This window comes from Protopterus annectens, chromosome 9.part0, assembly GCF_019279795.1.
Source record: "Protopterus annectens isolate FY-2018-M chromosome 9.part0, PAN1.0, whole genome shotgun sequence".
NCBI lineage: Eukaryota > Metazoa > Chordata > Ceratodontiformes > Protopteridae > Protopterus > Protopterus annectens.
Genome location: NC_056743.1, coordinates 291,037,729 through 291,064,741, shown reverse-complemented (window position 1 = coordinate 291,064,741; position 27,013 = coordinate 291,037,729). Strand labels below are relative to the sequence as shown.

At 36.5% G+C, this 27,013-nt stretch overlaps 1 protein-coding gene across 2 annotated transcripts in view; it reads right to left on the bottom strand.

Moving 5' to 3' along the window:
* OTOG (otogelin) overlaps positions 1 to 27,013 on the bottom strand; it is a 2,079,396-nt gene that overhangs the window by 32,181 nt on the left and 2,020,202 nt on the right. The gene's annotated exons all lie outside the window — the stretch shown is intronic.

Genomic DNA, 27,013 nt, shown 5'->3' with positions numbered 1-27,013 from the left:
GGAAATTATTAAGATAGAGAGAAGGCACGGACACTCAGTAGTCTTTAAAACCACACCATTTTTAATTCATACTGAAGCAACTTTAAAAAGAAATCACATTAAAACCATAACTAAGCATAAGCACTTTTGTCTTAAGACATACAAAGACTTCATCAGATAAAATCACTCAGTTCATTCACTGCTTTTATGCAGTGAAAATCATATGACAACTTTGGCGACTAATGATTTAAAGTAACCTTGTTACCAAAACATTATAGATACATTGCTAACATTGTAGAAATGTATTTTCCATTAAAAGTCATCTAGAAAAGTCTGTACTTGAAAACATAAACATACAGGGTCCCTTTAATGTTTATATACTTTTAGCTTCAAGATACTGATTATTGATGTAACTCCATTTAAATCAGATGGGTTATGTATGTTCAAGCATAGTTGCCACAAAAGTTCATTCTTTTCCAAAATAATCCCCTGGGGCCACCCCTGAGGTTAAAGTTTACTTTCTCCAAAACAACAAATTTAAAAATGTGTTCTTGGTAGTATACTAAGGTGTTTAAACAGGGCATTAGTATAATTTTTTGTCCTAGTTGCATTAAGAATGTTCATACATTCTTTCTTCAATATCTGTTCGGTTTTCATTATATAAAATGCCAAACAGCTCTGACACAGTGCAGAATAAATCACTCCTTTCGTTAGTCAACTGTATTTACCCATAATCTTACAAGTTTTCCCATTAGTAACAAAATATGAAGGAACCACCACGAAAAAGATGAAACATTTATTGTTAACAAAAAACAAGCGCTTTCACGCACCAAACCAGTGCGCTTCTTCAGGTTTCAACAATTACACAAATAAGCATGTATTTATATAAAAACGTTACTTCAATTGACCAACTCATTGCCAATTAAGCATCTTCTCTGAGGTACATAATTAATTCATCAACCCTGGCAGTTATTAAGACATCCACGATAAATTCATTTGATTTAATATAGCCAAGTATCAAATAAAGTGTGTTAGAAGAAGGTAGATATCCTAACAGCATATCACATCATAAACCACGACCTTATTCTAGAAATATATAAAGACACTAATAAAAAACACTAATAAAAATCTATGCATAAGTAGGATGGTATAATTAGCCAACCTACTAAAGGTTTTAAAGAAATAAACGTAAGGGTATGGTACTTAAAATCCCATTGCGTTAAAAACATTATAAGAGTTACATTATCGCTTCATCACAGAACGTCAACATTATGCTAATGTGAATCTATATATATAAAGTATATGGATAAAAGCCTAAGCATAAATAATATAATTAATCAGAGAATCCTGACAAGCACAAAAATGTATGTACATAATACTGAAAGCCCTGCTACTAATGAACAAGTAGAAGAATAAACAGAAAGATATAACACTTACAATCCCTTTGTGTTAAAAACATCACAAATATTAACTAAAGTAAAAATGCAGTTAAAACAACATCCCTAGAACTCAAAATTATATATATATATATTATATATATCCTATATAATATACGGAGTATTATCTGTATCTCAATGATGTAAATTAACCAGAAATCACTAATAAAAACTAAAAAGTGTGGGCACATCATGTTATAAGCCCTACTGGTGGACAAGAATAACGCAAGGATGTAGTGTTTAAGCTCTCTTTGTGTTGACAATACATCAAGGTTTAAGACAAAAATACAAACAAGGCAGTACCCCTAGGACTCTAAAAATCCTAAAACAATGTGTTTTCCCATTAATAATACATCTACTGGTACACATTTTATAAATTTACATGCACCATATCTAAACATCCCATTGTTACTTTCATTATTCCTGCCGTTACAACTGGACTCAAGTGTTTTAAGCTAGTAGTTTTTCTGTAAGTAATAGTGGGTTTATTATTCAACCTATACTCTGCGTCAAAACATTCATGGGTTATAAACTGATCTTTGTTCAGAACCCATCTAATAATAATTATGGGTGGCACAGTGGTGCAGTGGTTAACATTGTCGCCTCACAGCAAGATGTTCTCTGGTTCGAATCTCGGCTGGGGTGCCTTCTGTGTGGAGTTTGCATGTTCCTGTGGTTGCGTGGGTTTCCTCTGGGTACTCTGGTTTCCTCCCACATTCCAAGGACATGCATCTGGAGCATTTCTCCCCGGGCCTCCACTGAAAACAGGCTCTGTGGAACCTAGTCGGACATTCCCGGTCAACAAATGTTAAATAAAATAAAATAAAATAAATCTTAAATAAAATAAATGCATGGTCAACTGAAAATGCACTAATAAAACTATAGTTATACAGGGATATACCCACAGTTGCTCCTAAAGTGTTTTTGTGACTAACTGTAATTCCTTATTTACTGTGGTTAGTGTTCTTTAACAGTATTGGATTGTAAACATTATGTCTCCTTTTGTTAACTACTTCATCTATAGAACAGCCAATAAAGGATTAAGGATAACCCCTCCTTAAAAACATGTCCTTAAGAATGTTACATTCATCCAAAAAATCATCCAGTGGTCATTTGAGCTGCATGAACTCGGAATTAATGGACATGCTGCACCTCAGAAAATCCAAATCCCATCGAGCTACGCGCTTGAGCGACTTGAACCTCAGCACTGAAATAAATAGGACATGCTGGAGGGACAGATTCATAACCCAGAGGCTCCCCTCACTCTGGAATAAAATCCCAGTCCAGGTTAGGCAGAGTCCCTCATTGACTCTCTTCAAGAGGAATCTTGATGAGTGGATGGGAGATCGTAGGTTTACCCCGGGTATCACTTCTGTGTCACTGTTAGACAGAGGCATAGTATACTAACCTCGAAAAAGGGCATAGCAAAATAAATTTAAAATGGGTGGCGAAAGCCAAACACATTCTGGCTAGGCTTATAAATGCCCTAGGGCAGATAGCCTAGTATGAACCTATGAACCTATGAAAAAAATGGCCTTTTACTATGTTTTTTTTTTTTTTTGGTTAACTGAATGGGAGCTAGAAAAGTGAAGAAAGGAATTAGAATAGGTGGGTTTCCTATAAATCTGGGAAACTATCCTCCTATTAGTGTCTGTGCCTTTGCTATCTTACTGGTTTGTGGTATTCCTAGGATTTATTAGGAAGGAAACTATGTAAAAATGTTCTTACGTGGCTGCTGTGGTCAAGGCTGTTCAGAATGTAGAAAATGCAGACAAACACCAGATGTTTGTACAAAAAAGATACAACTGGTATGAATTCTGTCCAAAACTAATAATACTATACATGAATAAATCATCTGGATCCACCTGATTCAATCCATAAACAATAAAACACAAGAGTGGGTATAGGCAGGTCTCAAATAATTAACACCAAGAATAAAATATATGAAAAACTACCTCCACAGCTGTGCAATGGAAATGCAGAGTGATCATGATGCATCTCAAATATAATACAAATAAGAGAAAGGCAACACCACTGAATAATCAAAAGCATTTATTCGAATAACTGGTCCTGTTCTCATCCAGGACTTAATCAGAACTAAATTTTTTTCACTTCCCTCCAGCATTATATTCGATACAGATAAGAATTATATTTATAATAAATTTAAGAAGAAAAGAAAAGTGTTGTAAATCTACCACTGCACCCTGTACTGCAACAGTTGGAAAGTTCCATTGATTTCAAATTAAAATCTTTACCATAAAATCCTGGGAAAAGATGTTACAATTTTAATAAGAATGAATAGACATTAGTAAAGGGATTTTCTAAAAATTTTGGCATAAACATTATGAAACCAGACAAAGGAGGAGGTATTGTCATCATGGAAAATGTAGACTATGTGGGTAAGATGTTAAATACCTTAAATGGGGCCAATACTTATTCAGTTTATTTATTTATTTGCATTTGTTTACCAAGATAGTTGCTCCCATCAATGAAGTACATATCTCATATCAATACTTAGAGTGTATATTAAATAATTTATTGATGCAAAAGGTCACTGATAAGGACACTTTTGAGTTCTTACTGAATATGCATGCAAGAATCTTAACTGTTTTGGGATACCAAAGATCTACAAGGATATATATGAACTCCCTCTTAGGCTACTGGTTACAGTGAATGGTTCAAAAACATACCCTTTGGATGGATACATAAACAGGAAATTAATTTTTTTTTACGACATAAAAACACACATTGTAAGAGATTGATAGGATTTTTTGGCTCGGGTTAATGAAATAGATTTTAAACAAGATATTATGTTCTTCATGATCAATGTGAAGGATCTTTTCACAGTTATCCCTCATGAATAAGGTTTTGATTAGATTAATTTGATGATATTTTGTTAATACTTGGTTTCTTATCATCTGTCAACATTCGCATGCTTATGAATTTGATGGGATTGGTCTTAAAACATAACTACATTTATTATGAAGGAGGAACATTCAAACAGAGCAGTGGGGTAGCGGTAGGGGAATCTTTTGCCAATATTTTCACAAATTTGGAGTTATATGCTTAGGAGTTGAAATTTGTTATCAATTCCTCATTTTTCAGCACTGCTTTTTGTACACAAGGTTTTTAGATGACATCTGTGTTTTATAGAAGGGCAACAATGATCATTTGGTGGAATCCATTAATTATTTATAAGACTAACTCATTTTTTAAGTTTACGTATGAGATTTTAAACATGAATTATACTATTTGGATGTCTCTATTTTGAAGGATGTTGAAAATTCACAATGTATTTATAAAATATAATGCAAACCTACATACTGTTATTCCTTCCTGCATTTTGACAGCAAACATTCCTATTTCAAAAATAAATATTATAAAGGGACAGAAGGTAACAGTGGTGTGCATGACATTGATGTTTGTGGAGGAATGCAACAACATCAAATGTATGTTCTTACAAAGAGTGTACCCAGAATCCTTAATAGAAGAAATACAAAAAGAGATCACCACTGGTTTGGGTTCAAAATTTGTACTCAACATAAAAGATAGTAGGTACATGAATACAGCAGTAGCCTCTTGTGCTGTGAATACTGATTATAGGAATAAGCATATTAACAATTTCGAGCAGGCATTATGTATCAAATATAATCAAGACTCTAGTACAAGTAGAAGGATGATTAATAAATACTGGCTTATGTTCCAGCAATTACCAGAAATTCCTAAGGTATTTAATAATTGCCCCAAGATGATATACAAAAAGGGTAGAAGTCTAAAATATTTTCATGAAAAGAAAAAAGAAATTAAGAATAAAAGATCCAAAGGAAAAATGAGAACCTTTATATGCAGGGCTTGCAAACAATGTCCACATATAAGTAATCAGGACATTATAGAAGTGACTTTGAGAAATAGAATTATAAAGATGAAAGCGTATTTTAACTGCAATAGTAGTGGGGGGATTTATATTACTATTTGTAATAAATCTACTTCCTTCTATACAGGAAAAACAAAGAAGACCTTGAGTAAGCATATTTATGAACGCATATACAGTGGATATAAAAAGAGTACATGCCCCTGTTAAAATGCCAGGTTTTTGTGATATAAAACAATGAGATTACAATAAATAATTTCAAAACTTTTCCCACCTTTAATGTGACCTATAACCTGTACAATTCAGTTGAAAAACAAAATAATCTTCTAGGAGAAAATATAAAAATAAAAAACGTACAATAAGCTGGTTGCATAAGTGTGCACAGCCTTAAACTAATACTTTGTTGAAGCACCTTTTGATTTAATTACAGCATTCAGTCTTCTTGGGTACACATCTGCCATCAATTAAAGAGACTCTGATTAACCCCAAATAAAGTTCAGCTGTCCTAGCAGGATTTTCCTAACATTTACTAAGTTGCCTGCTATAGCAAAAGCCATGGTTTACAGAGAACTCACAAAGCATTAAAGGGATCTCATTGTTGAAAGGTATCAGTCAGAAAAAGGATACAAAAAAAAATTTCACAGCATTGGATATACCATGGATCACAGTGAAGACAATCATCAAAAAGTTGAGAAAATATGGGACAACAGTGACATTGCAAAGAACTGGACGTCCCTCCAAAATTGATGAAAAGACAAGACAAAAACTGGTCAGGGAGGCTGCCAAGACACCTACAGCAACACTGAAGGAGCTGCAGGAATTTCTGGCAAGTACTGGTTGTGTACTACATGTGACAATAATCTCCTCTGTTCTCCATATGTCTGGAATATGGGGTAGGGTTGCAAGGCAGAAGCTTTTTCTTACACAGAAAAACATTGAGGCCCTGTTAAAATATGCAAAACAATACATCAGATCTCTCAAGAGCATGTTGGAAAATGTGTTATGGTTTGATGAGACAAAGGTTAAACTTTCTGGCCACAATTCCAAAAGGTACGTGTGGTACAAAATCAACACTTCACATTACCAAAAGAACACCATCCTCACGGTGAAGCATGGTGGTGGCAGTATCATGCTTTGTGGTTGCTTTTCTTCAGCTGGAACTGGGGCTTTAGTTAAGGTGGTGGGAATTATGAACAGTTCCAAATACCAGTCACTTTTGGCCCAAAACCTTTAGGCATCTGCCAGAAAGCTGAAGATGAGGAGGAATTTCACCTTTCAACATAATAATGACCCCAAGCATACATTCAAATCAACAAAATTATGACTTCACCAGAAGAAAATTAAAGTTTTGGAATGGCCCAGCCAGAGCCCAGACCTAAATACAATAGAAAATCTGCAGGGTGACCTGAAGAGGGTTGTGTACAAAAAGTGCCCTCACATTCTGACAGATTTGGAGTGCTTTTGCAAGGAAGAGTGGGCAAATATTGTCAAGTCAAGATGTGCTATGCTGATAGACTCCTACCCAAGAAGACTGACTGCTGTAATTAAATCAAAAGGTGCTTCAACAAAGTATTAGTTTAAGGGTGTGCACACTTATCCAACCAGCTTATTGTACATTTTTTATTTGTTATATTTTTCCCCTAACAGATTTCTTTGTTTTTCAATTAAATTGTGCAGGTTATAGGTCACACTAAAGGTGGGAAATGTTTTGAAATTATTTATTGTGGTCTCATTTTTTATATCACAAAAACCTGGCATTTTAATAGGGGTGTGTACACTTTTTATATCCACTGTATGATTGCAGTAAAAACAATGAGAACAATGCCTTGGCTAAACCCATACTACATTGTCATAATGGGAATTTCAAGTTTTTGTACCATTACAGATAAAAAAGGACGCAAAAGGAGGTCAATGAGCATATTTTATAGAGTATAGAGAATTAATGTGGCAAGTGGGCTTAGAAGCAAATAAGCAATCAAAACTGAATGAATATATCTCAGTCATATCTGTTTTAAAATTAAAGGCAGCAAAGTTGTAATTAGGAGGTTTTAAAATTAATAGATGTCTGTATATAAATGTATACATATATGTGGTTATCTGTATGTACTCATAAGTTAATTATTTCCTTTGATTCATGTATTTGAATTTTTAAGGTGTTGTCTCTTTAAGAAGTTTATGGGTGTAACTTTGTGCAATAGGATAATTATTTCTTTTAAGTATATATTGGAAGGAAGTGAAAATATTTTAGTTGTGTTGAAGTCCTGGACATGAACAGGATGAAAGCACTAAACTTATTTTTCGAATAAAGGCTTTTGATTACTCAGTGGTGTTGCCTTTCTATTATGTGGATTATATTTGGGATGCATTGTGATCGCTCTGCGTTTCAATTACACAGCTGTGGAAAAAGTTTTTCATGTATTTTATTCAAGGTATTTTTCATACTTGGGTACCAAACTGCAGATGTTACTTCTGAAACATATGAGTTAGATGTGCAGCTGTATTTTGCTTTTGTCCAGAAGTGGAATGTCAGAAAGCACATGCAAAAGCCTACAGAATTCAGGATTTGAGTTTACAGACAGTTTGGGGCAGACACTTATGATATGCAAGATATATGAAGCTTTCCTAAAAGGCTATGAAATAAAGTGTTTAAGCTATGGAAAACAATAGACTGTAGAAAATTTGGGCTTGTGGACGTTTAGCTCAGTCATTTTAGTAGCATAGTGTTTTGCAATGTTTCAAATGTATGTTGAAATACACAGTAGTGGTGTGGAACATTTAATTAATGAATAAAGTAAACACAACTGTGAAAAGTGTACAGAAAATGATCACTCTATGGCAAATTGCAAAACAGATTGCAGAAAATTGGTAAATTATCAAAAATCATTGTCTAAATGTGATGCTTTGCTCTGAAAAGAGAAGTAACCCACGCGAACAGTAATTCTGTGCCGACCCAATAAGGTACAGCTTTGGAAAGTGATGATACAGTGCTGATGGTTCCTTTGAAATATGTCAGCTAAAATTAATATAGAATTACACCAAGAAACGTATGTGGTTTTCAGAAATAGGTATCATGCTTTATAGACTCACAATGGAGAAAAACTGGAAAAGGTATATATTTAAAAGTGAAGATGATGGAACAGTTGAAAACAGGGTACACATAGCAATCAGGTATATTTTGCAAAAATGTTACAACAGAGTGATACAGAACACATATAACATTAAGACTACATTATGAAGGTGACTTGTATTCAAAAATTACCTTCAACTTTTATGCAGTTTTACTTTTTTAGTTATTTTTGGGTTTATATCACAGCAAAACAAGGAAATACATCTATTCCTCTGGGATAGATAAGTAAAATGGTCTTCTGGATCCAAGACTGTACAGTGAATGTTGAACTGAATTCTAATAATAGTATTCACATCTTGGACATGACTGTTGTTAAACTTGCAAAGGCATGGTTTAGATAGTAGGAAAATATATTATTTTAATTTTACTTTTTATATGTGCATGCTCCTCACAAAAGGATTCGTTTTTTGAGAAAATGAGTCACTTCACAATAGTAAATATGGGTAAGGAATTTTAATATTAATTTGTGGAAAGTCCAAGAAAATGTAGAGAAGGATATAAAACCTGTGTTACAGATTTGCTTGACAAATGATTTAAAGTTAGGAAAACACTGATTGCTTACTTGTAAAATAGGAACAATTGTAGGAGAAGAGGTTATACATTGCATACAGCTACTTTGGTTAAGATAGCACATGGTCAGTATATTAGAGATTTTTCAAATCATTTGCTCATTTGGGAAGAATATGGGTTGAACTCAGAAGTAATAGGCTTGGTATAAAAATACCAAATGGGCATATTAAATGTGATGATATTTTTAAAACAAGGATGAATGACTTGTTGGATAACCACCTACAAATGGGGATGCATTATACAGACTGAACATGATGACATGAAATACAAAAGTGAGTACACACCTAGTGAGAAAACTGTGGAATTTTAAAGCAAGTAAAAACATGTCTGGACAATTTCTTAGTGACCCAGAACTACTTAAATTTGATTTTGCTACAGCTAGAAAGGTTTACAAGAAAAAAAAAAATACAAAAAAAGTTAAAGATTTTTTACACAGTCAAAACCTAATTGTTACAAACTGAAAAACAATATATTAGTCAACATGAAGAACTGTTTATTAGACATTTTTATTTGCAGAATCAAATCAGGGCAGCAGTAGTGAAATAGTTAATGGCAGAGTATATAAAAAGGGACATAGCTGGAATATATTATGAGGGTAGAAAATTAACAGAGGTAGGAAAATCAAGACTGGATAGAAAACAACTTTAAAAGAACTTTAAAAGAAGTTTAAATGGTATTCTATATCCGTGAGGGAGGCACAAATGGTGATTTTAGTCCATATGAATATTTAATAAATTAATTATTATGGTATTTCTTTAAATTTTGGTGGCATCTCATCTAAATCCTATAAAAATATATATATATATATATATATATATATATATATATATATATATATATATATATATATATATATATATATATCTCAAGACAAGTTTAATACTGGTTATAATAGGTTCTTAGATTATGTTCAAAGCTGATAGATTCCCGGGCTTAAATGAAGCCACTAATGTTAAGTGTTTACTCTAGTTCAAATTATTTTAATTGCTCTACAATTATTTGTGTACACTTTTTATAAAAATGTATTTTCATTTTTTAATTTGTAGTTTTAGGATTTATGCCAAAAAATGTATTTTGGGTTGAAATAATAAGCTAAGACATTGTAAATGTGGTATATATTACTATGGCAACCCATTAAGGTACTGTTTTTTTATTTCCAGGAAGTGATGTAACAGTGACACTTTTTAAATGTTGAATTCTATTGGAGAGTAGGTAGGTTTAGAGGGAAATTTTGCTGTTTAAATAAGGGGAGTTTTGTAGAATGGCCATTTTTCCGAAGAAGTTCCAAGTTGAAAAATAAAAGGGAACAAAAGAGCAAAATTGTTGTAGTCCTTCTTCCTTTCCAAGTAGCTTTAGCTGTTAGTTGACCAGGTTTTGAAAAAAAAAATATATATATATATATATATATATATATATATATATACATATATATATATATATATATATATATATATATATATATATATATATACACACACACACACACACACACACACATATATATATATATATATAGAGAGAGAGAGAGAGAGAGAGAGCATTGTATCACGTTATCGAAAGATGAAAATAGCAAACGCTATTTCATCGGCCCCAAAACATCTAAACATGAAAATATCGAACATTCAGAGCAACAAATTTTTTCCCATGGAACACATACACAAGCACATCCAACAAACAGCAACCACACACATACACTTAAAATTCCTACATTTAACACTACACTAAACTAAACATACACTACTATCTATCCACTTACCTTAACCCAAACCCTAACCCTAAGGTCCATCACTATCTCACACTCACCTAACTCCCGACCTAACCCTAACTCACTTAACCCGCCCCTAACCCTAACGTACAATCGCACACTTACCTGAAGACACAGAAACGGCCAACCAAATTCTTTCCCGAGGAAAGAATTCGCTGTTCTGCAGCATTGCTATTTTTAGCATTTGCTGAATAGTGTTCAATATCAGAACATTTGAAGTTTTAATACTTCGATGTTCTGATATAGACCCATATATATATATATATATATATATATATATATATATATATATACATATACATGTATATATAGATATATATACATACATGGGTCTACTTTGACTCCACAAAATAACACTTCACCGATTCCTAGTTGGCTGACTCTACTTCACCGAAACAGGTTTAAACCGAAGGCACGGACTGTCAAAATCCTTTCCCTTTGAAAGGAACCACTTGACAACCATGGAAAAAACCTCAATGGGCCAAAACTAAACCCAAGACAAAAAAAAACAAACCGCTGGATCAGTTGAACCAAATCACCAAAGACCATGCAAGTATGCAAAATCCAAAATGTTTAATGGTGCTTCCTCCATTAGGCAATGAAAAATATTTAACCCTCTCATACTATTGTAAACAGTGCTGCTTAATAAACATGTATTCTGTTCATGATACTGTTTATACAACAAACAAATGTAATTTGTGTACCAAGTGAAAATTACATATTACAAAATGCAAATTTAACAAATGTGAATATTAATTTCCAGATTTAAACCTTTTGGAAATAAAGTACCAAAACTGATTATTAACTTTGTTTCCAACTGTAGTAGTTTAACCCCCAAATCAACTCCTTGTGTACAGAAGGGCTTAGCTAACATCATAAAAAGAAGCTCTTATTGGAGCCACCATGAACAATATGAAAATGGTTGGCCAGTGGACTTTCCAATCTTCTGTTTCTGTTGTCACCTAAATGTTCCAGCATGCGACTTTTAGCTATTCTCTTGGTCTGTCCTATGTAGCATCTTGTGGGGGTACAACCACATCCAATGATATTTACTAACCCACAAGAACAGCAATTTAAATAACTCTCTGCTCTCTATTTTTCTTACATTAATATTGGCCCCATTCAAATTGTCTGCTCTTCCACAAACCCTACACCTTCCACATGGATGACACCCGATGTGCCCTCCCCCCATCCGGTGAGGTTCACCCTGGTAAATATATATTTATTTATATATCTGATAATGAGGGCTGATACTCAGTATAGTGTACTAAGTAAGTTGATATGCTTTACATATCCAGACTGTTTGGACTCTATGCTGAAAGAAACAGAAAATGGGCAGCAAATGCAAATATATTAGTATCAAAGCAAAGTTTGGTTATCTAAGTGGAATACTGAAAATACTGATACTGAGGATATCAAGGAAGAAATACAACTCAAGAATTTTATTTGGTGGATGGATTTAGAACAGATTTAAATTACTGTAATTGAAGACAGAGATGCAAAGCAATGGTTTAATTTATAGTGGGGCTGTTTTTATGGTGCTTATCTTTAACCAATCTTCAAGGAAAAGTCATAATAAAACAAACATGCAGGGAAGAATCCGCCTGGTTGAAGGGTTTAATATGAATGACTCTTCTGAACATTTATTTTTTAAATGTAAATGATTTTGAATGTTTTAAGGGAATTACCAAATGGTGCTGTTTTCCTGCACCAGCTTGATGGAATTATGATGAATGTGGATCTATATGGGCTATATGAAGGGAAAGATTTTTATATACGAAAATATTGTGTTGTTTATGGTTGCTTTCAATGTTCAAATGTACTGTACAACAAAAAGTATCAAAATTTAGAATGATTTGATTATGGTTGTGTCACAAAGAGTGAGGTGAATAATACAGACTTCTGTATGTGTTATACACAACTATTCATTGTATATTTTGTAAATATTAGGACAGTTTTCCATTTGATTTAAAATGTTTTTTTTTATAGAGGATGTTGTTTAAATAATGATAATGGTCATGAAGTTATAAAGAAGGTTAAATAAATTAAAAATTCTCTTTTTTCCTTTTAATTGCCATTGGATCTTTTGCATCCACCCAAGATACCACACAGACAGGCCTATGGAACTATGTGGTAGCACTATGTGTAGTACCTTATTTCCAGACACTGCAATGCAGCTACAGAACTACAATTACAAGGACCAGATATGGAAATAAAATCCACAACCCTGTGATCATCTAGATATCAAAGCTGAACACATAGCTGATAACTCATTATTACTACACTGACATTTTACTCAGCTGCAGGGAAAACCATCTGTGTAAAGTGAGTTGCATAGCTACAAAGAATAAGCTGCTTGTTATTTTATATATACCCCGTACTCATGACTGTATATTCTGTTGATTGTTTTTTGTGTAGACTCAAGGCGGCACTTATACTGACTAAATAAATGTCATGTATTGGTATGATGTCACACAAACAAAATGAAGAAATCACTAGAGTTCTGTAACACTACAATGCCAGAAGCTGAAGGCCAGCTCCACACATTTGACTTAACATAGCCTCCCTTTTTGGTCAACAATGGGAGGAAGGGGAAGCAGCCAAGATTATATAGTCTGGCTGGATATATTTCCATTTTCAGCAGAGGCCCGAGAGAAAAGCTCCACAAAGTATTCTGTATCAGAACAATATTATACAAAGAGTCAATGTTTAAGGACAGCTAAGTAAGTAGGATAGATTATATTAGAAATTTCTAGGAGTCTTCAGTAAACTGAGTAATATAATTAGGAATGAGAAGGATGAAGGAGGATCACAGAGATCAAGGGTAGTGGGATGAGCTAAAATACATGGGTTCAGTCAGTGTTTAGTAAGGTGGAGTAAGTTTAGTAAGTATATGAAAATCTTCTTCAGGAAGGAGTTATTTCTCTATTGACATGCTCTAACCTCTTTCCCTGCATCTGAAGTACATATCCATGACTATGCATGGGCACTGCTATACAATCCCCCATGAGCATGCATGATTAAACAGGTAGGCTGCCATGTAAATGCAGTGTAGAGATACACACACACACACACACACACACACACACACACACACACACACACACACACACACACACACACACGCACACACACACGCACCACATATCCCTGACACATTGAGCTGCATATGATGTATTTCCTCCTCTGATGGCCACCACTAAAACAGGTTGCACCATCTCCCTTCCCCCTTCAAAGTTGAGCCACATCTGCCACTGAGCTCTAACATCCTGCTTTGGCTCCTCCATTGCTCAAGTCACTAGGCAATCATGGGGCAGCCATGTCCCAGTCAAGTTATTATCCCTCTTTGCTTTGATGTCATTGCTACATACATTCTGCATTTGAGACTAATGAAAACTAAATATTTTCCAGTGGTGATTTGAAAATATTTATTGGGAGATATGTTTGGACTTCTGTTAAAAGTAAACTGTTACATTTTGAAATTGTTCAACTACAGTATTTCTATATTTTTCTCTTGACAGCTGATGTTTTTCATGGAGTCCAGCAACTATATAATGCAAATGTACCCTATGCTCAGAATTTAGTTTATGCCAGATTTCCCAGTCAAACTAATTATCACTGGTATGCTCAGTCTGTGATGGGCACAGATTCACAGCAAACACTGCACGTCCTCTAGGAGAACATCTCAGGATGGGTGATATTCATATGTATCAGAATGTACTCTATACATTCATTGCAATCTTAATTAATACATTTTCTTGTTTATGACACTTGTATTAAGAAATAAGAAACAACCCAATGGACCTTTAGTGGTAGCTTTGAAGCTATGTACATCAAAGACAGAGGAAACCATACTAAGACACAACTCCCAACAATGTAGAGAGATGTCTTAGTATGGTTTCCACAAAACACAACTCCCAACAATGTACAGAACTTGTACTAAATGACAAAACTCACTCAGACCTAGTGGACATTTCCAATTTACTTGCAAACAAATTTAGTGTAAATTTCACTCTTGAGGAAACTATACAAAACCCTATGATATTTGAATCTCTCAACCACCATAAACACTAAAGCACATGTACTAAAAGTGCAAACCAAGACTAAGAAAACTTCAACCACGAGACCAGAGAACGTCCGCGGCTGATTGTTAAATAGTACTAAACATACCCTCTGGACCCTCCCAAAAGTTATTCAACCAGACCCACCCAGAAAGTATGGCATACGAACCATTGAGGCCAGTCCATTAAGTTGACCCTACTACTTGAACCTGGAAACTATAGGCCCATCAGCCTGACAAGAGCCAACCAGTAATCAAGAAACCTCAATCCCCACCACTGGCAACAGAGGCGGATGTTCACTGAGAGCATAGGAGGTACACACACATTATTTCCAGATGCAGCTCTTGGCATCAAGTGCAATTTCCCTTAAGAGCACAAAGAGATCACAGTCAGTCCGAGGCTGGTTTCTCCCTCTTTCTCCAGATCCCTAGTAAGACTCCCCATTGGCACAGCTATAGACCTGAGATCTCAGCTGAGTAACAAAGCCAAGACCTCCAGCACCCCCTCTGTCCAACCAGTGCTTTGTGTCCCTGCCCAAGTAGCTGACACGCACACTCTGAGATTTGATTTATACACACACACACACACACACACACACACACACACACACACACACACACACACCTGGGAAAGAAAGGCACAGGTTTACTAGCTATGCCCCGTTCTGCCCAGACTATAAGGTCGTTACCACTGCCACTAGTCACTTCTTCATCTACTTTAGGGCCCTTAACAAAGGGTGCCCAATCTTACTTTGTAATATTAATACTAATACAAATGGTAGTTTGACCAACATCAACGCTATTAGGAGTGGCCCACACAGTGTCACCAAATAAATATGCAAATACTCTCAAAACTTAAATATCTCTACATAGATCAGACACAATGAAATGTTGACATATATTTAATAATAAATAATAAAAGTACAAGACAATACTAAATATATATATATATATATATATATATATATATATATATATATATATATATATATTGACAAACAGTGACATCAGAGTTCAAAACCACAGGAAATATTAAAAATAACATTGTAGTACAGGTTCACACAAATAAAGAAAAATAAAATCTAAACTAAGCTTTGCTATATTCTTGACTGTATCTAAGAGAGTTATATTGTTCCTTAGAAACTTACTTCATTAGAGCAAGGGAGATGTGCTGGATGGTTCTTATTCTCATCAAGGCCAAGACAGAATGCAGAATGCCCTATCTCACTAAGGGACTTCACAAAATAATACCTAATATATTACCGCTGGGATAGCTTGCAGAATGACATCACTTCTTGTCATCTGATGTCTAGTTCCCAGGAAAACCCTCCACTGCTGAAGCTGGCAGTATTTACCATCTACCTGTAAAAATACTCATACAAAGGCTTTTGCTTAGATCTTTGGGAGATGCTGGAAGTCATAAAACAATTACATTCCTCCATGTTTCCAAAGTCGCCACTAGTTCACCCCAAGGACAATTCAGAAAGCTTCTTAGTACAGACTTTGCATCTATAGCTGCATTTAATCATCCTTATGGTGTAGCTTATAAAGTAATTTAATTTCAGATATTTTTCTAAAGTTTGCTGGACTGAGGTTAACCTCCTGTATTCCAGTTTCCACTGTTAAAATATATACATTAGTGCATGTGCACTTCTATTCTGTTCCAGTATGGCACATTGTGGATACATTTTAAACACAGCACTTTACAAATCTCTTTTCAACATAAATATCTGTGCAGAGAAGTTTGATATACACAAGTTGACAACTGGCTCATGAACAGAACCCACACTGTGAAAGGAGCAGACTCCAAATCCGACTTCAGACCAGTGATAAGTGGAGCACCACAGGGTTCAGTCCTGGGTCCTCTTCTGTTTGGTATCTACTTCTCTGAAGTACAGGCTAATACAGAAGGTCTTTGGGTAACAAAGTTTGCAGATGACTGCAAACTAGGAGCCATAATCAAAACTCCTAACGATGTGGACATACTACAAAATGGCCCCACTGAAACAGATGCCTGGTGTCAAAGTCATGGCCTGAAGCTCAATGCCAAAAAGTGTATTGTCATCCCCTTTGGTAAACACTCGGTACCCATGAACTACCACAAAGCTGGTAGTCTACTTAATGCCGAAAATGTGATAAGAGACCTTGGGACACAGGTGGACAGTAGTCTCTCCTTTGATAATCACATCGCCACAGTGGTCAGGAAATCCTTCTACATGGCTCACCTCATCAAAAAAAGGTTTCTCATCCAGAAAAAAAGAGGTCATTGTTCCCCTCTACTCATCACTCATTAGACCCATTATAGAGTACAATGCCCCTTTTGGTATGTACCTCACAAGACATCTACAACAACTGGAAAGGCCACAGAAATACCTCACAAAGAGGATTACTGGCCTCAAACAGATGCCCTATGCAGACCAGATCAAAAAACTCCGTTGCATATCGCCTACTCAGAGGCAATCTCTGCCTAACATACAAAGCTATGTCAAACTCAGAGCTGTTGGACATGTTCCACTTAAAGAAATCCCAATCCCTCCGAGCTACATGCTCTAGGGACCTAAACCTTGTCATTACAATAAACAGAACATGCTGGAGAGATAGATTCCTGTCTCAGAGACTTCCCATACTCTGGAACAAACTATCTATATCAAACAAAGCTCCTCATTAGTACTATTCAAGAAAAACCTTTATGATTGGATGGGAAATTGAAAATTCACCCCAGGGATCACCTTTGTGGCTCTGCTCGACAGGGGCACAGGAAAATAATTTTCTTGGGTGGCAAAAGCCAGAGTATCTTTTGGCTAGGCTTATTTAGTCCATAGGGCCAATAGCCTAGTACCTACCTATGAACATATGAACCTATGCCACAACAGACTCCTTGTGGGATTCACACTCACCCTCTCACTCATTGTGAATCAAATCTAGAGGCCCCCTAACCCTAAGCCCATACAGCCATTCAAAGGGTGAAAAATCTGTGGATTCCTGGGGCACCTCTCTGTAAGCAAACAACAGATGGGGCAATATTTGTCTCACTCCCTCTCAAACTGGTCTGCAAATGCCCATAGCATGGTCTTTAGTGTAGAGTTTAAGCTCTCCACCAGACCATTAGTCTGGGAGTGATAGGAGGTGGTCTTTAGGTGCTTCACCCCTCAGTGTTTCCACAGACAAGCTGGCAAGTCTGACATGAAATTGGTACCTCTGTTAGTCAGTATTTCTTTTGGGAAGCCTACCCTGCTAGAAATCTCTAACAAAACATTTCCACCTTTTCTGCCTCAATGGATGACAGGGCCACCATTTCAGAGTATCTGGTAGCATAATCTACTACCACTAGGATATACTTCTACACTGTGGAACTTGAGGTACTCAGATGCCCCACAATATCCATAGTTACCCTCTCAAACGGCTCTTTAACCACAGGCAAAGGCACCAAAGGAGATTTGACTTTGTCTCCTGCCATGCATACCTTTTGGCACTGCTCACAGGTCCTGTCGTACCCTGTTATATCCCTGGAAATCTCAGGCCAATAAAAGTTCTGTGTAATACATCTCTTGGTATGCTTTATGCCCATATGACCTGCAAAGGAATGTCATGTGCTATGGCTAGAAGTGCCAGACAGTTGGCTCTGGGCACTACCACTTGTATTCTCTCACCCTCTAGCCCTTCCTCATGTGTCCACTCTCTACTCAGTAGCCCTTTGTCCCAGTATACAGATTCCCTTTTTCCTTGAGAATCAGGCACCTCCCCATCTACCTCCCTCAAGCCTTATAATGTAGGGTCCGTGAGCTGGCCCTGTCTCAACACTCTTTTTGTAACCCTTCCCAGCTCCCCTTCCACAGGAAGTCTGGTATCCTCTGACAGCAGTGCTTCACTGTCAGCCTGGGTACTACCACTCACCTCTGCCCTTGCAGTCACTCTGTCCAAGGGAACATTAGTACCCACCAGCAGCTGTGGATCACATTCAGTCTCACTGCTACAGGGTAGCTCCCTCTCTGAAGTAACCACCTCATCAGTTCTGGCTTCAAGTGTGCGGTCATTCTGGGTCCCCCCAGGCTACCAGACTCACATCCTTGTCTCCAATCCTGACTGTGTGTAACTGTTTGCACAGAGGGTACTACATTATCAAAATCATTCCGTCAGGACATCTGCGGGGATATCCTCAAACACACCTACTTGCTTGCTTTCATTTCCACCCTCCCAGTCAAGGTGAACCCTAGCTAAAGGTATTTGGATTGGGGCCCCTCCTAAAGCTTTTACTGGAGAAGACTGCCAAATCAAGTAGTGCTTGTCTTTAAACATTGCAGGTTTCACAATGGTTAGGTCAGAGGTTGTGTATCTCTAAGCAGTGGTCTGTTTCCCATCTACTAAGACAGGATATAATCTCTTGTGGTAGTTTGGTGCACTTGTCTCCAGACACCTTACCACTGGCATTCTGTTTTCCAACTTACTGGCTTCCCCACCTTTTGTTCCCTACCTTGCTCCATGGACATCTATATGCCATATAGCAACACTGGTTACATTTAAAATATTTAACCCTTGATCCTGGCTGTGTAACATCAACTACTGGCTTCTCCTGTTACTGGCAGGCTCTGCTGGGGTGGTTTAGGCTGCCCACCATGGGTACCCTTAGACCCATGTGCAGCACTAGGTATTCCTTTTCTGTGCAGTGATGCCCTGCTTGCTATGTATAGGTCTCTTTTTTCCCAACTCATCTGTGGTGATGCATTCTCTGTCTGCTAACCAGATTCTCATGTCGTCAGGCAAAGTGCTACGGGCTTGTTCCCTTCCCAAAAGGTTTGCCAGCCTTTCAAAAGTGATTACCTGTCACCCACTCACCCACATATGAACATAAGTGCTTAACTTAGCAACATAATCACACAGACTTTCATCTGCCTTGCACCTATGCTCAAAAAACATTTTTCTTTAAGCTTCAGGTGTTAACTTAAAACACTCTAATAAACAACTTTCAACTGTATTCTAATTTATGTATCCAGCAGTTACAGCTTTACCATGGAGTAAGGGGGTCAGGAACCATACCCAGGGCCCTTGGTCAACATTATACTGTTTACACACCCTTTCAAACATATGACTAAAACTATCAAAATTATCCTTCTCTGTAAATTGTGGAAGAAATTTACTGACCTTTATTGCTTCTGGGTTTCAGTTACTCCCTTGCCCATTACCTCCATGACCCTGGCAAAAAGTCAACATTTCCTTTTCATGTTGCCTCTGCCTCTCATTTTCTTTGGCTTCCAAATGCTGCAGCCTCTCTGCTGATTCTGCTTCAAATGTCAAATGTCAGAGTCTTTCTGCTGACTCTTTTTCACAATGTTTGGCCTCCAGTTCAAGTCGCTTTAACTCCAGGTGGATTTTTAAGTCCTCTGAGGAAAAGTTGAACTGTCTATTTTCTGAGAGTTGTACACCCCCAAGGCTAGTCTGGTTGTCTTCCTGGTTGCTGGTCTGTGCTGCAGCTGTGGTTAAGGCTGCAACCATTTCCACTTTAGTCAGGTTGGCAGGCACAAGGCCTTTGGCTTAGCACATCTCAGCCAAACTGGCTCCTTGCCTGCTTGCCATAATCCTCTCCTGACATCCATGCCAGGTCTCCCTGCTTAACTAAGATGACGAAAAATAAATAAAACTGCAGTGACATGAAACTCTGAATGTCTCCCGTGTGTCTACTTGGGAGTACAAACACCTTCTTTAGTGACTACTGTTTACAGGCTACAGGAATTCAATATCCAAATCACTGAATCCCAATATGTGATGTGGTGATCCCACCACTACCAGCCAATAAATATGTGATGTGGATATCCCACCACTGCCGACAAATTAATATGTGATGACCCACCACTGCCAAACAGTAATCAAGGAGCCTCAATCCCCACCACTGGCAACATTGGAGGACATTCACTGACAGGATAACAGATACAAACACACACACACACACACACACACACACACACACACACACACACACACACACACACACACACACACACACACACACACACACACACACACACACACACACACACACACACACACACACAGTAATTCCAGATGCAGCTCTCTGCATCAAGTGGAATTTCTCTTAAGAGCATACAGAGACTACAGTTAGTCTGGGGCTGGTTTCTCCCTCTTTCTCCAGATCCCCAATAAGGCTCCCTACTGGCACAGTTATACAGTTCAAAAAAGAGAGACTCCAAACTTAAAGGCAAATCAGTTTTAATAACAGTTGTGTGACCAGTAAATAAAAGGCTAAGCGCTTTCACCCAGAATACATACAGGTAATTTACTGACCTTTATTGCTTCTGGGTTTCAGTTACTCCCTTGCCCATTACCTCCATGACCCTGGCAAAAAGTCAACATTTCCTTTTCATGTTGCCTCTGCCTCTCATTTTCTTTCAATCACTGAATAACACATATTCTAAAACCCCTCCCAACCAAACACTACAGTGTTAGCCCTTTAATGCTCAGGGCAAACAGAATAAAATCAACACTGTGTATTAAATACAGTGATTAAAATGTGTCCTTGAACAATGCTGTATTAATAAAATATTTCACAATTTAGCAGCCCTTAGCCTAAGGACGCTGTTAATACTAATATAATCATTCAACCCCAGGGGTTTGCCTGCATCCAGTTTAATCTGCCAGAATAACTCCCTATATTCTAATCTGGTTTCCCAAGCACATGCCTGGGGTCATATAAAATGTATATATAACAAAGAACATGAATTTTCCAGCTATAGAGATGAGTTCTCAGCTGAGTGACCAAGCCAAGACCTCTGGCACCCTCACTGTTCAACCAGTGTTATGTATTCCTACCCAAGTAGCTGCCACACAAACTCTGAGATTTGATTTATACACACACACACACACACACACACACACACACACACACACACACACACACACACACACACACACACACACAATCACACACACACACACCTGGGAAAGAAAGGCACAGGTTTACTAGCTATGCCCTCTTCTGTCCAGACTATAAGGTAGTTACCACTGCCACCAGTCACTCCTTAACAGCTACTTTAGGGCCCTTAACAAAGGGTGCCCAATCTTGATATGTAATATTAATACTAATACAAATGGCAGTTTGACCAAGAGCAAGGCTATTAGGAGTGGCCTACACAGTGTCTCCAAATAAATATGCATGTACTCTCAAATCTTTTATATCTCTACACAGATCAGCCACAATGAAAGGTTTAAATATATTTAATAATAAATAATAAAACAGCAAGACAATATTAAATATATATTCACAGTGACATCAGAGTTCAAAACCACCAGAAATATTTAAAATAACATTGCAGTACAAAATCTAAATTAAGCTTCACTATATTACTGACTACATCTAAGAGAGTTATACTGTTCCATAGAAACGTACTTCATTAGAAAAGCAAATGTGGTGTATTGTTCTTATTGTTGTCAGGTCCAAGACAGAATGCAGAATACCCTGTCTCACTAAGACACTTCAAAATAATATCTAAAATGTTACTGCTGGGATAGCTTGTAGAATGACATCACTTCATGTCATCTGACATCTAGTTACCAGGCAAAACCCCACTGCTGAAGCTGGCAGTATTTAGCATCTACATGTAAAAATACTCATACAAGAGCTTTTGCTCAGATTTTTGGTAGATGCTGGAAGTTATAAAACAATTAGATTCTTTCATGCTTCTAAAGTAGCAATTAGTTTACCCTAAAGACAATACAGAAAGCATCCTAGTACAGACTTTGCATCTCTAGGTGCATTGATACATCTTTATGGCATAGCCTATAAAGTAATTTAATTTCAGATATTTTTTCAAAAATTTGCTGGACTGAGGTTTACCTCTTGTATTCCAGTTTCCACTGTTAAAATATATACATTTAAACAGTTACAATAGTGCATGTACATTTCTGTTCTCTTCCAGTAGGGCACACTGTGAATACATTTTAAACACATCACTTTATGAATACCTTTTCGACACAAACATCTGTACAGAGCAGTTTGATATACAAGTGACATACAGTTATAATACATTTGTAACCCAAGCATCTTATATAAATTAATTTGATATTCACAAATGACATATAATTATTTATAAAATTCCAGCTAACTGTGCTAGCAGTACCCCTTTTTGTCATAAAGGCCATGGAACACATTATAACAGACTTGACTGACACAGATATTAAAAATCTCCCCAGGCTAGAACTACAGCAATTTGATTTTGTAAAGGCGATATTCTATCTAATAAACCCGGGAAACTTCTTAGAAAAGGTAAACAAACTACTTACAGCAGTCAGCTTACCTTGATTTCATCTAGGAATTTGACACAATCCACCATGTTAGCATAACTAATAAACTAGATATACTACAAATAGACCACTATGTGGTAAATTGGATAGTTAACTGGTTAATAGACACACTCAAACCATGTGGGTGGCAGGGGCAGTTTCAGTGAACATTATTGTAACTGCTGATGTCCCTCAGGTCTCAGTGCTGGGATGAATTTTGTTTGGTATTTATTTTTCACACTTACAGACTAAAAACCAAGACCTGTGGTTTACCTTGTTTGAAGGTGACTGCAAACTGGGAGTCATTGTCAAAGCCCCATCTGAAACAGAAGCCATCCTGCAGAAACTTACACTTATGAATGTCTCATGTACTGAACATGAGCTTAAATTAAATCGTAAATTATGCAACATTACCACATTTGGCAGACAAACTATTCCATCCAGCATATAGCACAAACAATATACCACTTTGAAATGAAAATATACTAAGTGACCTGGGAAACTGGGTTAATAATTTCCACTCAGTGGATCACCACATAGCCATGGCTGTCAGGAAATCCTTCTAAATGCTACAGTTGATCAATAAAGGAATATTATACTGATCTAAAGATATCATTTCCCTCTTGTATTCAGTACTAATTAAACCTATTATAGAATACAAACCATCTTTTGTGATATAACTCATAAGATGCATCAGACAGTTAAAAAGATCACAAAAGTTCCTAAAAAGGAGATCACAGGCTTAAAATCGCTTAATACTCAGAAGAGACTAGAAGTACTGTCCTGGTTTTCAGTGTTTTACTACCTCCTCAGAGGAGACCTACGACTTACATACCAAGCAATCAAGGACCCAGTAGTCTAGGACCTCTTATGCCTTCACTAATCAAATAGTCCCAGAAATACCAGAACAAGTGATCTAAACCTACTTCTGGAGATCAGTAAAACAAAAAACATCTCCTTCAACTCTGCAATAGAGTCTGTCTGCAGATAAACCAAAGTGATGCACCATCTTCCTTCAAACAGTACATGGACAATCAGATGGGTATTTATAAACATACCCTTTGCTTGACTGGCCTAGTCCTTCTTGGGGAAGGGTACAGCCTAGGGTAGTAACTTGAAGGTGGAATGGTCACTAGATGCAATAGCCTTGAACTTCCTAATTATTCCTATGATTTCTGGACAGTAAGAAGTAAAATGCTGTATACAAACAAATGAAAGCCATTTGAATGCCAGTAGCTTTCAAAATGCTGTTAATTTATATTTTTATGCTTAGTCTCTTTGTTCCAGGCATTCAGGTTTCATATCTGTTGGAGTTGCTGTTGTTCATACTGGATTTGATTAAACTGCTGTCTGTAGTTTGCTATAATACTATTAATGCAGCCCTTTTTCAGCTTACCCTTAGCCACAGCCACCTTTACCTATTCCTTTTGGCTTCGTCTGGCTCCCCTTGTTGGGATCTGATAGATATTGTTAATAAGTGAGCTGAATTAACTCTAGCAATTTTTCATATGCCTGACTACCTATCAAACCTTTGATACAGAGTAAGTTGTTGCTACAGCTGGTTTGTACATTTAATGAAGAGCTTTTAAGGATGTCTAGGTTACATTTTATTTTGATTCCTCTACTGACTTTGATGGTTACATCTATTGATTAATCTGTCAGTTTTATTTACAGGGCTGTATCTGCATTTGACTTTGACAACAACTTTTGTCCATCTACAGTGCTAGAAATGAAGAACAATAGGTCATAACTAATGACTGCTAAAATGAAAATGCAATGTCTTGCTTCAAACTTTTTTTTGGCTTTGTAACTGAGTCCTGGATCAGATCAGAATTTTAGCTCCAAAGATTTAGCTCTTCAAAGATTTTTTCCTTGACTGGAAACTGAGTGCATGCGAAGTACTTCTATGGCTCTATAATTTTTAACTGGACTGTTATAGATTACCCTTCACTTTGAATAACTCTGTCTTTAGTGTGCTTATTTTTGAATATGGACAGTTAGCTCAGTTGGTTAGAGTATGGTGTTAATAATGCCAAGGTTGGGAGTCTGAGCCCTGCACAGGTCACCTGTTTTTCAGGTGGGAGGTTGGTATAACAGTTAAGGTCTTTATCTGACAGACACAATGTACAGGGTTCAATTCTCATATGGGTAACTGGATAGACTTAGAATGGCTCACAAGGGTAGTTAGCATATTACTAATCTATAAATCAATGAAGGTCCAATGGGAATTATCTATGCCTGCTGTAAGGAAGTGGTGTGGTACAGGAATTTAGCATCCAAATGCAAAACCTGTTGTTATAGAAAAAAATTGCCCCTGTTTTGGTACACATTATTTTTATTTTATTTCTCACTATTGAGTTACAAAGTGATCATCCTCTAAGTACATAGGGTCTTTTATGACCTTTATGCTGCGATTCTGTGTTTAGAGATACACTGTCAAAGCAAAAATTAAAATTGTAAGTTCATCTACATATTAACTGTGGTGCAAGGCTCAGTTTATTTACAAATCCATACTATTTAACATACTGGGCCCTAACAGAAAGATGGAATTAGCATGACAGATTCTAATGGAAGACAGAATCAGCAAGAAATGGAATCAACAAGAAAATGTGAGCAGGATTGCTGGAACTGAGTTTATATTAAGCCTTAGTGATTATCTTTATGCAGTAGACCCAGCTTTGACAGAAATCCCACAAAAATAACAATGCTATATAGACATATCTATATATGTATGTATATGTGTGTGTGTGTGTGTGTGTGTGTGTGTGTGTGATATATATATATATATATATATATATATATATATATATATATATATATAGTAGAGAAAGATTGGTCAAAAACAGAAATAAAGTCTGGATGCACAGGTACCAGGCAGTACATACATACATACATACATACAAATATTTCAAGCACAAGCATTAATGTCCTTCTAGCTTGCCAATATGCCAAAATACTTGTTCCCATAATAAGTATCCAGGCTGTTCTTAAAACTATCTAAACTATCTAAACTAGCACTTGCTTTAATGTAATTTGGTAGTCTGTTCCATGCATCAGCTATTCTATCAAAGAACCAATTAGCATAGTTCTCATTCCTATATAATATTCTATACATGTTGTCTGACGATTCTCTACTACTTTTTGATAACACCAAGCATTCCCAGAGGTAGTTGTCTCTAAATGCCCTGTATACCTGAATACCATCTACTCTTAGATATCTGTAAGAGACATTGTACAAGTTCAGATATTTTACTCTTTTATTATAACTTAAATTTTCACATACATGGATACCCTTGGTATACCTCCATTGTACTCTTTCCAGTTTACTCGAGCTTGTTTTCTTATAGGGTTTCCATATTGTTATTCCATACTCAAGTTTGGGTCTAATGTAACTAACAAACAATGACTTCATCCTAGAATTCCTAGAGTTTATAAATATTTTTATACAACCTATAGTCTTATGACTATCATTAACCTATTGGTTGATATGATTAGAAAAACACATAGCTGAATCTACCCGTATACCCAGGTCCTTCAGTGAGTTTAAAGTTTCAATCACTGTGTGCTGCATTAAATATTCACTTTTCAGTTTATGTCTCCCAAATCTCATATGCTTACTTCTGATATATTTATCAGCATATTATTCTCCTGGGGCCAAATGGTCAATTTAGTCAAGTTATTTTGCAGACATACCGTTTATGTGTAACACGTAATCAGTTTACCCAATTTCAGGTCATCTGCATATAGACTGTAGAGCACCTCAGATGAAAAAGTTAGGTCTGAAAAATACAGTCTAAACAAGTAAGGGCCTACATCAGAGCCCTGTGGGATAATGTGACTGTAACCAAGGATTCCACCCATCCAGTTGCTGTATGATATATGCCATGTCCTATTTGTAAGCCATGCAGCTATC